Raw genomic sequence first — 12,318 nt, 5'->3', positions numbered from 1 at the left:
AGAAAAATAAAGTCAGCCACAGTTTCCACTGTTTGCCCATTTATCTGCCATGAAGTGATAGGATCTGATGCCATGACCTTAGTTTTCTGAATGTTGAGCTTTAACCCAAACTTTTCTCTCTCCTCTTTCACTTTCATCAAGAGCCTCTTTAGTTCTTCTTCACTTTCTGCCACAAGGGTGGTGTCATCTGCATATCTGAGGTTATTGATGTTTCTCCTGGCAATCTTGATTCCAGCTTGTGGTTCCTCCAGCCCAGCATTTCTCATGATGTACTCTGCATATAAGTTAAATAAGTAGGGTGACAATATACAGCCTTGACGTACTCCTTTTCCTATTTGGAACCAGTCTGTTGTTCCATGTCCAGTTCTAACTGTTGCTTCCTGACCTGCATACAGGTTTCTCAAGAGGCAGGTCAGGTGGTCTGGTATGCCCATCTCTTTCAGAATTTTCCACAGTTTATTGTGATCCACACAAAACTTACCAGCTATTAAGTTTGAAATTATAGAGGCCTTGTTTCACAATTCTGGTGGGTTTCACACACCTGTTAAAGGTTTGCCTTTATGCAAGGTGATTCCCTTATTTGGGGATATAGTCTTTTCTGTTAAGGTGTGGCCCTGAGGGGTTTCAGTGAAAAGCCCTACATGTTTCCACTGCCTTTCCAAGTTGGTGAAACTCAGACTCCAAATTCTGCCTTCCCCTTCCAGCTATCTTCTTCAGCTTTTCCAGCCTTCCAGCCATTGCTTACCTGGGCTCTTGGATTCTCCCCTCTATGGAAGGATTTGAGTGGACGTTATATATGAAATCTAGGGGTCCCTCTATGCGTTTCCCTTCAGAAATTTCCCCCTCAGTATCATCACTGTGGCAGCCCCAGGGTTCAGCTTCTAATTCAATGACTGTGACTCCCTGCTTGTGTTCAAACTGACAGATGAACTAGTGGGAACCCTCAGAAGAAAAGTCAAATAAATGCAGTTCTCATGCAGTACAGTTCCTGTCTTTCAGTATTCTACTTCCCTCTAGTTTCTGCTTTTTTTTCCAATGCCTTCAAGTACTTGTTCTTTATATTTTGTCCATTTTTATCACTGTTTTCTCATACAAGCTATTTTGCCACTAAGTGGGTTTAAATTTTTAACTGAGGAAGAAAAATCAGATCTAAAATTCCTTAAAAAAAGAAAGACATGCTTCCTTTTATGCTACAGAGCTTTGAATATCAATGAATTAATTAAACATCAACAATTACTGTGTAGAATCTGAAAGAACTGAAGTTCCATAGACAGAGTCATTTGAGAGGTCAGAGAAGAAGCGGAAGAAGGACAGCATCACAGAATGATGAGAAGAAAGGATTCGTCAGAACTGCTAGCTCACCTGGGCATTAATCTTAACCAGCACATTTGCGGAGTATTTATTATATCAGGGGTATTGTGAAAAGAACTGGGAATGCGGAGATAAGTGAAAAAGTTTCCCTCAGGTGGAAAAGCATAAATAAGAAATTGACAAATGTGAAGTAATGCAAAGAAAGCAAATAAAGCCATGAGTCAGAAAATAATGGACATTGGGAAAAAACTTTTAATACAATGGTAAGGGTATATTTCTCTGAATAGGGCACATTTCATTCAGCTGGATCTTTAAGAATGAGAAGGAATCAACTATTAACAAAAGCTGGGACAGTGGATTTCATGCAGGGGGACAGAAAACAGAAACAACAAGAAAAAGTGAAAAACACTGGTAGCTGGAACTTCAAGAGCAAGGGGTAAATAGTAGGCAGTGCTGCTAAAGAGGCAAGCAGGGCCTTGTAATGCAAGGAATGAAGGGCAGTGGTAACACACTGCAAGGTTTTAAGCAAAACAACATAATCTGATAACATTTTTAAAAGAACTTTCTATGCAGAACTAGTAGTTCAGTTGGGAGGTGACTCAAGTAAGATATATGAAGGCTTAGATAAGGACAGTGGCAGTGGAGAGTAGAAGAAGAGATATATTTTAGAGACAGGATTGAGTCAATAGCAGAAAGAAGAGGGAAAAGAATCGAGGCTACAGTTCAGGTATCTGGTCTGAATGACTGAAATTGGTTGCACTGTGACTAAAATGGAAAAGATAACGTTTAGACTTTATGACATTCTAGTGTGGGAGACAGACAAGAAACTAGATGTCAGGCAAGAGCAGTGAGGAGAATAAAGCAGGATAAGGGAATAAAGAGTAAATGGGGGCTGCTTATGTTATATGAATTTATCAGGGAAGATTCATATCAAGTGAGAACATGCCAACTGGGTGAAGAGCATTCTACTCAAAAGGAAGAGAAAGTACAAAGTCTGGAAGGCAGTATTAAACTGAGTCTGCAGAAAAAAAAAAAAGGTAAGCAGGGCTGTAGGAGTGGGATGGATTGGGGAAAGAGAGGGGAGAGAGAGGTGGCCAAGGCAGTTCATGTAAGGCCTGACAGAAGACAAGGATTGAACCCGGGTCTCCAGCATTGCAGACAGACGCTTTACCGTCTGAGCCACCAGGGAAGCCCTGATCCTAAGTACTCTAGGTAACTATTGCAGGATTTTGAGAGGGAGAACAGAAAACAAACTGCAAGGGGGGAGATGGAAGCAGTGACCTGGTAAGAAGCTACAGCACTAGTCCCAGTGAGAGATAATGGAATCTTGAACCAGGATCAAAGCAGTGGAAGTGGTGAAGTTGCTGGATATGTAACCTTAAAACCCCCACAACAATTTGCTGATGGACTGGATGAAGGATACGTGAGACAGGAGTCAAGGAGAAAGCCCATTTGTTTCCCCTGAGCAGCTGCATCTGTGGTGCCATCTGTTAACATGGACATTGGAAGAGAGGCAGTCTTGGAGGAGGAAATCAAGAACATGCTCAGTCGCTTGCTGACAAGGACAGTCCACAGGTGGTGCCTCTTAAACATCAATGTGTGCACAAATCATCCTGATAAAGTACAGATTCTAATCCAGTGTACTTGAGACCCTGCATGCCTAACAAGCTCCCAGGTGATGCTGACGTTTGTGGTCCACAGACCTCAGTCTGGATAGCAAAGTCATTAAAAAAAACAAGAGATAAGGAAAAAGGAAGAGAAATGAAAAATCAAAGTTGTTATTAAAGTGAACGGAAGTGCAACCCAGAGAACACAGGGAGGGATGAGCCTCAACTGCTGCTGCTGCTAAGTCACATCAGTCGTGTCCAACTCTGTGCGACCCCATAGATGGAAGCCCACCAGGCTCCACCGTCCCTGGGATTCTCCAGGCAAGAACACTGGAGTGGGTTGCCTTCCTTCTCCAGTGCATGAAAGTGAAAAGTGAAAGTGAAGTCACTCAGTCGTGTCCGACTCTTCGCGACCCCATGGACTGTAGCCTACCAGGCTCCTCTGTCCATGGGATTTCCCAGGCAAGAGTACTGGAGTGGGGTGCCATTGCCTTCTCCAATGAGCCTCAACTAGTGGTTCTCAAACTGGTGTGCAGGCCAGTAGCATCGGAACCACCTGGAGACTCGTTAGAAAAACACATTCTTGGCATCCCAGACCTTCTGAATCAGAAACTGTGTGGGTGCAGCCCAGCAATCTATGTTTTAACAAACTCTCCCAATGATTCTGATGCATGTGAAAGTTTGAGAACAGAGGCTGAGAGAAAGAGGACTTCATCGAGTGGAAAGATGAGTGCTATCACAGGTTGATAGCAAAGATTACAAGTCACTTTTCTCAGAATTTATACCTGTTATCAGGTAACTGCAGTTCCCCTCATCAACAGTAGAGTCTCTTTTCCCTCCCCTTGAGTCTGCTTAGAATTACAACTTTGAATGAGGAAATGACAGTGTGTCGATACTGAGTCAGGTTTCAAGCTTCTGCTCTCTTGGAGCCCTGTGACCATGATATGAACAAGCTCAAGCTAATGTGCTACAAGATAAATGACCACATGGAAAGTACCCTGTAATCCTAGCTGAGGCCAACCTAGGTCAGCAGACCCACCAGTTAGCTGGACACATGAGAAAGCCAGTCAAGACCAAGTAGGCAGGCAGTGTCTCTAATAATGCGGTAGAGGTTATCATTTTTGATACATTTTGATAATAATGTGCTAGGAGGTTTGTTTTTTTTTTTTTTTTGCCTGAGCTTAGCACTGACCAGAACTGCCCAGTCAATATGGAGTGTGTGGGAGAGAAATGGAAGGTTTGAGGAGGAAAAGATGGGAAATATCCATTGTATCAATGAAGAATAATAAACTTGTCCACTAATGTGTATCATTTGGAAGTTCTTGGTTCATGTACTGTTGAAGCCTGGCTTGAAGAATTTTGAACATTACTTTGCTAGTGTGTGACATGAGTGCTACTGTGCGATAGTTTGAACACTCTTTGGCATTGCCTTTCTTTGGGAGGCAAGCTAGGCTTTCAAATTCTCCAAGATAGGCTTCAACAGTATGTGAACTGAGAACTTTCAGATGTTCAAGCTGGATTTAGAAAAGGCAGAGGAACCGAGATCAAACTGCCATCTGCTGGATCATCGAAAAAGCAAGACAGTTCCAGAAAAACATCTACTTCTGCTTCATTGACTACACTAAAGCCTTTGACTGTGTGGATAACAACAAACTGTGGAAAATTCTTCAAGAGATGGGAATACCAGACCACCTTACCTGCTTCCTGAGAAATCTGTATGCAGGTCAAGAAGCAACAGTTAGAACCAGACAAGGAATGGACTGGTTCCAAATTGGGAAAGGAGTTAAGTCAAGGCTGTATATTGTCACCCTGCTTAAATCAAGATTGCCGGGAAAAGTGTCAATGAGCTCAGATATGCAGATGACACCACCCTTATGGTAGAAAACAAAGAGGAACTAAAGAGCCTCTTGATGAAAGCGAAAGAGGAGAGTGAAAACGCTGGTTTAAAACTCAACATCCAGAAAACTGAAGATCATGTCATCCGGTCCCATCACTTCATGACAAATAGATGGGGACACAATGGAAACAGTGACAGATTTTCTTTTCTTGGGTTCCAAAATCACTGCAGATGGTGACTGCAGCCATGAAATTAAAAGATGCTTGCTCCTTGGAAGAAAAGTTATGGCCAACCTAGACAGCATATTAAAAATCAGAGACATTACTTTGCCAACAAAGGTCCGTCGAGTCAAGGCTATGGTTTTTCCAGTAGTCATGTATGGATGTGAGAGTTGCGCTATAAAGAAAGCTGAGCACCAAAGAATTGATGCTTTCAAACTATGGTGTTGGAGAAGGCTCTTGAGAGTCCCCTGGACTGCAAGATCAAACCAGTCAATCCTAAAGGAAATCAGTCCTGAATATTCATTTTAAGGACTGACGCTGAAGCTGAAGCTCCAATACTTTGGCCACCTGATGCAAAGAACTGACTCACTGGAAAAGACCCCGATGCTGGGAAAGATTGAAGACAGGAGGAAAAGGGGACGACAGAGGGTGAGATGGTTGGATGGCATCACTGACTCGATGGAAATGAGTTTCAGCAAGCTCCAGGAGTTGGTGATGGACAGGGAAGCCTGGTGTGCTGCAGTCCATGGAGTCGCAAAGAGTTGGACACGACTGAGCGACTGAACTGAACTGAATGTGTTATCATACGAAGTTTGGGCTGGTGACTGTTTTTATAATAACAATCTATAAAGTTATTGATTTCCTTCAGGAACACTTAGCAGGATGTATATAGGGACAAGTTTAGAGATGGGTTCACCCAGATTGAGGTCTTGCTAGATAACAGGTTAACAAACTATTACTTGCAGGACAAATCTAGCATGTGGCTTGGTTTTTACAGGCTGCAAGCTAAAAAATGCTGTAACATTTTCAAAGTGCTATAGGAAAAAACTATAGACCATACTGTTAAAGACTATACAACAGAGACTACATATGGCCCCTAAAGCTGAAAATATTTACTATTTGACCCTTTACAGGAAACGACTGGCGACCCCTAAATGATGTGAATGAGGACAGAAAGTTGGGGGGTATTGCAACGAACTGATTTAAGTATAATCCAGAAAATCATAGCTGGGTATGAAGGAAAGTGTAGCAAAGAAGGGTGACTTAGTAAGGTCAAAAGATGGTCACTCCTAGTCCTGAATTCTAAGTCATATTGGATAGCCTCAGAGGCAGTCTAACCTGATCTACCCAGAGCAGTAGTTCCTGATGTAATGATCACATGAAGGTACAGTGAAGTACTCTCAAGAACTGGAAAAGACACTTCTTGTGTTGTACCTTGTGTAGGACACTGTATGTATTTGGCACAGGAGATACGAGATAAAATTGGAAACAAAGTATATGAAACTAGAGGAAACACTTCTTAGTCTCTTTGGAAAGCATCTCTTCTTTTATCAGCCTCCTTTAGGTTGTATTCTCCAATACTTTGGCCACCTGATGCAAAGAACTGACTCATTTGAAAAGACCCTGATGCTGGGAAAGATTGAAGGCGGGAGAAGGGGACAACAGAGGATGAGATGGTTGGATGGCATCACTGACTCAATGGACATGTTTGAGTAAACTCAGACAGGGAGGCCTGGCATGCTGCAGTCCATGGGGTCGCCAAGAGTCGGACACAACTGAGTGACTGAACTTTAGGTTGTATTCTCTAGATTTCTCACTTGCCTTCTTCTCCTCTTGCCCTGCCTCCCCTCTTTGGGAGGTCTCATCCATCCCCACAGCCTCATTACTACTCCATTACCAATGACTCTTCAATCTTGTCTCTAGCCCCAATTGTTCTTCCAAGATGCACATTCCTACGTCCAGCTACCCACTGGAAATCTTCATCTGCATAGGTAAGCCTCTATTCTATGTTGTACAAAGAATTTTTGTGGAAATGCTTTCTACTTGTACTGGCCAATATGATAGCCACAAGCCTTGTGTGGCTATTAAATGTAAGTAAAATTCTAAAGTCCTCCAGTTTTTTTACTTATTTATTTTTGGCTGCTCTGGGTCTTCATTGCTGCCCCAGGGTCTTCAAGCGGGCCTTCTCTAGCTGCAGAGAGCACGGGCTACTCTCTAGTTGTGGTGCCCAGGCTTCTCACTGCAGTGGCTTCTCTTGTTGCAGAGTGCCAAGCATGGGTTTTAGGCGCATGGGTTTCAACAGCTGCAGCATGCATGCTCAGTAGTTGTGGCACACAGGTTTAGTTGCTCCGTGAAATGTGAAATCTTTCTGGACCAGGGATCGAACCTATGTCCCCTCCCTGCACTGGACGATCACTGGGGAAATCCAAAGTCCTTCAGTTTTACTAGCCACATTTCAAGTGGTCAACACCCACATGTAGCCAGTGTTGACTTTATTGGATAGCATAGCTCTAGGCAACTGAAACATCTCAAACCGAACTTGTTTTTCCCCCCAACCATCGCTAATTCCTTTATTTCTTACCTTGAATATTGTCAGCATTATCTCTCACACGAAAAAAAAAAAAAAAAGGTCTGGTCCTACCAGGCTATTCCGTATCCCTCACAGCCCAGCCTCATTGAAATGCTGCCCAAATCTTGTCTGGTCTACCTCAGACATCTATTGACTCCAGCCTCTCCTCTGGATCACTACTGTCCCACAGGTCCTTTTGATTGAACTGCTGCAAAGTGCTTCTCAAACATTTTTTTGGCTGCACCAAGAGGCACTGACATTAGTGATGTCCATGGAGATGGCAATAGCCTTGATGGCTCAGTTTGAAAGGAAGACATTACTGGACTGGTTCTCCAAATCAGAGGCATGAGGGACCTTAGTTCCCTGACCAAAGATCGAACCACACTCCTTGCATTGGAAGCACGGAGTTCCAACCACTGGAACACCAAATGGTTTTTTACTGTGACTCCCTACTCTAAACCTTCATCATTTCTAGTTGTTTTTTTAACAACCTGATTGTTCCATTCCCACCTCCTTTAAAATTCTTGTCTTCCCAACCCAGAGATCGAACCCAGGTCTCCCGCATTGCAGGCAGATTCTTTACTGTCTGAGCCACCAGGGAAGCCCGGAATTCTTGTCAGTACCATCTTATTCATCCTTATTACCCTAGCATTTAGCATCATCTTGGATGACAGGTACACAGCATCTGATGAAGAAACAAATTTTGCAGATAGGAAAGCGAAGACATAGCCTCCTGCCTAGGAGAGAACTGTTACCTATTTGAAGTACAGACAACCTTGCAGGGAAACAGAAGCCAGCCTACTCCAGGCAAACACAGGAGGCTTTAATTTTGTCCCATGTCGATATGAAAGCATACCACCTAGCGTTCTAGCAAACATCACAGTCACAGGTTCTACTGGGGTGAGTTTGGACTCAGACCTTGGTCTAAGTTGAATTCTATCTCCCTTACCTCCTGCTTTTCTCAGGTATAGATCCAATGGTACTTCTTATCCCCCAAGTAAAGTAGGAAAAATTTTACTAATTTCTGTGATGTTGTAACACTGAACATTACTGTACTTTTAAAAACAGCCATATACTACTTACTGTTTCCCAACACCTAAGAGATTCAGTTATTGACTGAAAACTCAAAATGAGGAAATTAATCATCTCCCAAGCTTTGGTTATCTTCGATGCATGAGTCAGCTGCTGCAGCAATGAATGTAGTTTAAAGAACAAGATGTAATACCCATGACACAACTATCGTTTTCTTCTCCATCCTGTTATGTCCCAGCATCACCCAGAGTGTTCTTCCATGTAGACAATACTTAGCCTCACAGACCATTGTCCTCAAATCCAACCACCATCACCTCCAGTCACATTGGTTACTTTCAATCATGGCTAGAATTAGCATTCTCTAAAACATTTTTCAACCTTCTGAAAAAGGCATACCCCCACATATACATACTTGAACCTCACTGGAAAACGAATCCCTTGACAATCACTGTTCTCTAACGGTCACCTCATAGCTTCACTTCCTTCCCTACCCAGCCCAGATACCAGAATACACCAATTTAACTACACTTATCTCCCTCAGCTCCCTAGCCCACCCTTTTGCTACTTACATTCAGCCATACTTTAATCATAGATAAATCTTCATTTGCTGTATAAATACTGAATGCATACCCCATGTCCAACTTTAGCTTCTGCTTCTATTTCTATACTGTTGAATGCTACCAGAGCAAAATCACAAGTTTCAGGACCCCATAAATATTCCATTATCACCATGAGGCCTCAACATCTGATAGCAATTTGTGGCTAACCCCTTCACACCCCTTAAGGAGCATTTTCCCACTCCTCTCCTCAAGCCCAATCTTATTTATTGACCATCTACCTTTCTTAGAGGATGGCACTGCTTCCTGCTTCATGGAGAAGAGAGGCTTTAGATAATGAACCACTTCATCATAACCATCTATCCACCAATGTCTTTTGTGCATTTTTACTTCCTTCTGCCACTGTGGAGTAAGATTCGCCTCTGCTGCTGTTACTAGTTCATGTACCTGTGCTCTGCAACCACCCCTCTCTCCATTTTGCTTCACCAGTTATCCCTCTCCTTTATTTTCAACTTTTCCTATTCTAGGAGTTATGTGCGCACATGCCCAGTTGTGTCTTGACTCTTTGAGACCCCATGGACTGTAACCTGCCAGGCTCCTCTGTCCATGTAATTTTCCAGGCAAGAATACTGGAGTGGGTTGCCATTTCCTTCTAGGAGCTCCTTCCCCAAAATCTTGTCTCCCTCCCATTCAAACTTTTAAAAATTAAGCAAGCTCTCGTTTGGTTTTATACCCTCACAAGCTTGCTTCTGAGCATGGAACCAAGAGTAGTTAACTGTGTATCTGACAAGACCCTCATCTTCAACAGGTCTAGCCTTATAAACTGTCTAGTGACTTCTATCTTCCTGAAGAGAAAGTGACTTTAAGAATCACCTTTCCTTTGTCATTTTTGCCCCCTTTTGGAAAATATTCAAGCTAGTAACTAATATATTCTCAAATGCAGGCAACCCTGAAGGCCTGGAGGCACTTTTGTTTTGAAATTTCATCCTTACATAAAAATTACAAAAAAAGTACAGAGAATTCCTGTATTTTACCCTCATTCACCAATTTTTTAATTTTGCCACAATTTATCATTATTCCTCTCCAACTATGTATTTTTTCTGAACCATTTGAGGGTAGGTTACATAATGATCATGATTCAGATGCCCAAGTGGGTTTTCCTAAAGGCACCAATCACCAGACAGACCTATACAAATTCTGGTCTCTACATTATCATAGTAATTAATCAGTCGCCATTTCAGTAGTACAAAGGTCTGTTGAGCTTAATGTTAGAAATGGATCCACACTGTGAATACTGATGAAATCGAATTTCTATGAAGAACCCCTTCCCATTTCTCATCCCCTGACCCCACTGGTAGGGACAATGGGTGGTGGTGGTTTTCAGCACCTGAAAGCACCTTCTGAAAAAACTTTCCAAGTCCAGAGACACATTATCCGCTAGCTCAAGCGTCCACAGCCTATGCTAGAGGGGACTGAAATTATTCTCCACGATGGAAGAATAATTCCCAATTAAGCAGAGGCCATCAACTGGCCTAGCATAAACCCTTGCCCCTTTGTACACACCACACATCTAAAGACTAGATGGGTTAGGAAAGCCCTTGGATTACCTTTCCCAAGAGCTAAGGCTGAATTTAACTATTTGGACTAAGAAGCAGTAAGTTTTCCTGTTTATCAGAGGATCAGTACAAGCACAAATACTTGCTTGTATTTCCTTTACACAAATAAGTCACAAAAACTAAAATCCTGAGGTAAAAGAAAATGACTCGCTGACAACAGATTTGGATGAATAAGCTAAGTGAATCTACTGTTTGGTTGAAAGTTTATTATGTAGCTTCATGAAAGCAGGTCTCAGGCAATTTTTAAAATCTCTAGCACCTATACCTCCACCCAGCAAGGGTTTTAAGCATATCCTATGTGAAAGAGAAGGGATACAGCAGAACACACACAGTTGCCAAAGAACTTTCAGACTGGTGAGAGAGAAAAGAAAGTGAAAGTCAAAGTCACTCAGTCGTGTCTGACTCTTGGCAATCCCATGGACTATACAGTCCATGGAATTCTCCAGGCCAGAATACTGGAATGGGTAGCCTTTCCCTTCTCCAGGGATTTTCCCAACTCAGGGATCAAACCCAGGTCTCCTGCACTGCAGGCGGATTCCTTATGAGCTGAGCCACAAGGCAGAAAGAGGACATTAGTAATCAACTGCAACCAGCGATGCATGCTCTAAAGGAATCCAGGGTTGTTAAAGAGCAAATGATTGACAGGAAAGGAGTGGAAGGGCACACTTAACACTAACCTAGTTTAGCTACAGAGTTTAGTTTCCAATAGAAAAATGCTATGCATGAAGGCTGTGAATTAGTGGGGAGCAGCACGCACACAGACCCAAAGCATGTCAATGAGGCCAAGGCACAAATGAAGTAAGAGAAAAGCTGAAGAGGGACTAGAGTATCTAATTAAGCAGATGTTTGTAGTTCATATTATTTTGGCCTTTCGTTTTCTTTTAATAAATATTCTAAGAATAACAGGAAGCTACTGAAGGACTTTAAGTAGAATGAACGGATAAAAAATGTCTGTAAAGGTCTTTTGAAAGCTACATCAAGAATGGATGGAGGCAAATAGTGGATGCAGGCAGACCCATTATGGTAGCACAAGTGAAGAGATCGTGGCTGTCTAGACTGGATGATGGTACAGACACATTAGAAATATTAGAAAAATATCTAGTAACCAGGACTTACTGATTGGATGAGAAGGCTGAAGGAGAAAAAAGAATCAAAGACTTGGAAATTTAGGGCCCTAACACCTCAGAGGATGATGTAATGGTGCCATGTATGGAGATGGCTTCTCACTAGTGTTTTGAGCTTTTTCATCAAAATACCATGCAAAAGCAGAATGTGCAATAAAACAGCACTCTTACATTTTTAAGCACTCTTCCATACTTAAGAAAAACTAGTCATTTCATAATTTCAAAGTGTATTTCTTGATTAACTATAATCATCCCACAACTTCTCAATGTCTGAGCTTACCAAAATTGTCAATATCAACTTTAGATTTTTGTCACTTTAAACCAGTTTCCTACTGCCTGTAGGATAAACACAAACTCTAAGCACAGCCTACAAAGCTTGGTCCCACACTCTTGTCCCTTAACGAAACCTGCCTTTAGTTTCCGGAATATACCAGACTCCTTTTCCACCCTTGGATTTCTGTACATCTTTTACTAACAACTCTACTCCTGCTTAATAGCTACTTGTCTCAACCATCATTCCACCTAAGATGAGGCCCCCACTGTATGTTCTTATAGGAAATTACACTTTCTCGAGCGAGAACTTATAGTCTGTAATGTTTATAAATATATATACATACATGTCCCATGAGGACAGGGAACATACCTGCTTTGTTCTGTCACTGA

This window comes from Giraffa tippelskirchi, chromosome 1, assembly GCF_054371585.1.
Source record: "Giraffa tippelskirchi isolate mGirTip1 chromosome 1, T2T-mGirTip1v1.2.pri, whole genome shotgun sequence".
Classification (NCBI taxonomy): domain Eukaryota; kingdom Metazoa; phylum Chordata; class Mammalia; order Artiodactyla; family Giraffidae; genus Giraffa; species Giraffa tippelskirchi.
The sequence above is the reverse complement of the archived record's forward strand: the minus strand, read 5'-3'. Positions refer to the sequence as shown.